Genomic DNA, 2781 nt, shown 5'->3' on the forward strand with positions numbered 1-2781 from the left:
GAGTTGCCGGGCGGCGCAAATGGCAGCCGCCGTTTTCTATCGGCCGTACTCCAGGGCGGTGATGCCCAGCCACCGAGCATGGGGAATGGGCCAGCAACCCCTGTCTCCTGACGGCGCTGTACTTGCAGCAGACGTGCCTGTGCTTGCAAACCACTCGCTAGTAACTGTGGCAACGCATGAAGAGTTTGAGCTTCCTCCAGATGCTTGCTTTGTGTTTTGTCATCAGTTGGGGCTGCCAACACATGTATTCCACTGGACGCACTCGATCTGGGGATAACAGACCCTCTATGGGGGGAGGGGATCCTCTTGTTCTTTCTTTCTTTTCCTCCATCTGTTTTCTTTCTCTACAGATGTCGTTTTTCTCTGCTTAGTTTCTGATTTGGTCTATTTGGACATGTCGACCTCCTGCTTTGCTGCGGTTCGGACCGCCTTTGCCTAGAGCTCCGTGCTTTGCACTCTTGCCTTGTATATTTTGTGTCCTGTTTTCTTACGTCAGCCTATCAGCACAGTGCTCAAACGACATAGCTTGAAGAACACGACGGGATCTACAAACGTTCCGCAAAAGAACTTCACTGAAGAAAAGCGGAAGCGCTAACGAAACAACCTCTCGCTGCAAGCACCTTACATTCCGGGGACGGGAAACCACCGACGGCTGGCTGCGAAATTGCCTCTGGTTCAGATTGGTTTAGAACCGTCCCTCTGCCTAAAACGCCACAGACATCTGCAAAAGATTGCAGTTCTTGAAACAAAGTTACCTCTGATCCGAGCAGAAGCGTTCGCTTACTTAATGGCAGATAAAATGATGACCTTTCACACGGTCTGCATTCGTTCCGTCAGTAACAGCGGCAGGCCGGCAAATAAAATCCTGACATTCCACAGGGCACACTCGCTTGGCGGACAAAAGCCACCGGGGGCTCTCTTTGCGTGTTCCTTCACCTGGTCAAACTGCTTTGAGGGGGGACCTTTCGAGTAGTTTTCGGCGTCAGAACAGACTCTTCCAGCGACGGGTGGGCAGGCCTTCCACAGGCGCGCGCAGCTCTACTGGAGCAAAAGAGGCTTGGCAAAGGACGAGGAAGAGAGGGAAGCGCCGCTCCAGCCGGGCCCGACGCTACCGCCTGAACTCTGTCTTGAACCACTGTGCTCAGGGGAGAGCGCGAACGCAGTCCCCCACTACCAGAAATTATGCAGTCAAGACTCCCACATTTGGGGAATACGCAGGGGTCAGCGTGGCCGGAGTGCAATGGCCTAGCCTCGCCCTGGGTGAACCACCTTCTTGATCATGGTATCTCCCCTGCCAGGTAAGTAAGAGTTGCCGGGCGGCGCAAATGGCACCTGCCGTTTTCTATCGGCCGTACTCCAGGGCGGTGATGCCCAGCCACCGAGCATGGGGAATGGGCCAGCAACCCCTGTCTCCTGACGGCGCTGTACTTGCAGCAGACGTGCCTGTGCTTGCAAACCACTCGCTAGTAACTGTGGCAACGCATGAAGAGTTTGAGCTTCCTCCAGATGCTTGCTTTGTGTTTTGTCATCAGAAGGGGCTGCCAACACATGGATTCCACTGGACGCACTCGATCTGGGGATAACAGACCCTCTATGGGGGGAGGGGAGGGGATCCTCCTGTTCTTTGTTTCTTTTCCTCCATCTGTTTTCTTTCTCTACAGATGCCGTTTTTCTCTGCTTAGTTTCTGATTTGGTCTATTTGGACATGTCGACCTCCTGCTTTGCTGCGGTTCGGACCGCCTTTGCCTAGAGCTCCGTGCTTTGCACTCTTGCCTTGTATATTTTGTGTCCTGTTTTCTTACGTCAGCCTATCAGCACAGTGCTCAAACAACATAGCTTGAAGAACACGACGGGATCTACAAACGTTCCGCAAAAGAACTTCACTGACGAAAGCGGAAACGCTAACGGAACAACCTCCCGCTGCAAGCACCTTACATTCCTGGGACGGGAAACCACCGACGGCTGGCTGCGAAATTGCCTCTGGTTCAGATTGGTTTAGAACCGTCCTTCTGCCCAAAACGCCACAGACGTCTGCAAAAGATTGCAGTTCTTGAAACAAAGTTACCTCTGATCCGAGCAGAAGCGTTCGCTTACTTAATGGCAGATAAAATGATGACCTTTCACACGGTCTGCATTCGTTCCGTCAGTAACAGCGGCAGGCCGGTAAAAATAAAATTCTGACATTCCACAGGGCACACTCGCTTGGCGGACAAAAGCCACCGGGGGCTCTCTTTGCGTGTTCCTTCACCTGGTCAAACTGCTTTGAGGGGGGACCTTTCGAGTAGTTTTCGGCGTCAGAACAGACTCTTCTAGCGACGGGTGGGCAGGCCTTCCACAGGCGCGCGCGGCTCTACTGGAGCAAAAGAGGCTTGGCCAAGGACGAGAGGGAAGCGCCGCTCCAGCCGGGCCCGACGCTACCGCCTGAACTCTGTCTTGAACCACTGTGCTCAGGGGAGAGCGCGAACGCAGTCCCCCACTACCAGAAATTATGCAGTCGAGATTCCCACATTTGGGGAGTTCGCAGACATCTGCCCAGGGAACGTGCAATGGTAACTGTAGACTGTAGACTCTCGTCCAACGAGAAGCCGCGATTGTCTACAGTTTGCTTAGACCCTGGGCTAATCGGAGGGATGCATTGTCTAAAGTTTAAAATCAGGGCCAATCAGCGCTGAGGATTTTCCAAAGTTTCTCTTGCTCTGAATGCTCAATTTATCAGGTCAGAAAGTTCATCTGCTGTCGAGATTAATTCGTATGTTAAAGTGATTTTGTGTGGAAAGTTAT

At 52.8% G+C, this 2781-nt stretch overlaps 1 non-coding gene across 1 annotated transcript; it reads right to left on the reverse strand.

The window, feature by feature from the left end:
• Positions 1–1142: 1142 nt before the first annotated feature.
• On the reverse strand, positions 1143–1306 carry LOC137494460 (U1 spliceosomal RNA). Its single transcript, XR_011014418.1, has one exon. It is a non-coding gene; the product is annotated as a U1 spliceosomal RNA (small nuclear RNA).
• Between the last annotated feature and the right edge of the window lie 1475 nt (positions 1307–2781).

The sequence above is a fragment of the Danio rerio genome, chromosome 4 (assembly GCF_049306965.1).
Source record: "Danio rerio strain Tuebingen ecotype United States chromosome 4, GRCz12tu, whole genome shotgun sequence".
Taxonomy (NCBI): domain Eukaryota; kingdom Metazoa; phylum Chordata; class Actinopteri; order Cypriniformes; family Danionidae; genus Danio; species Danio rerio.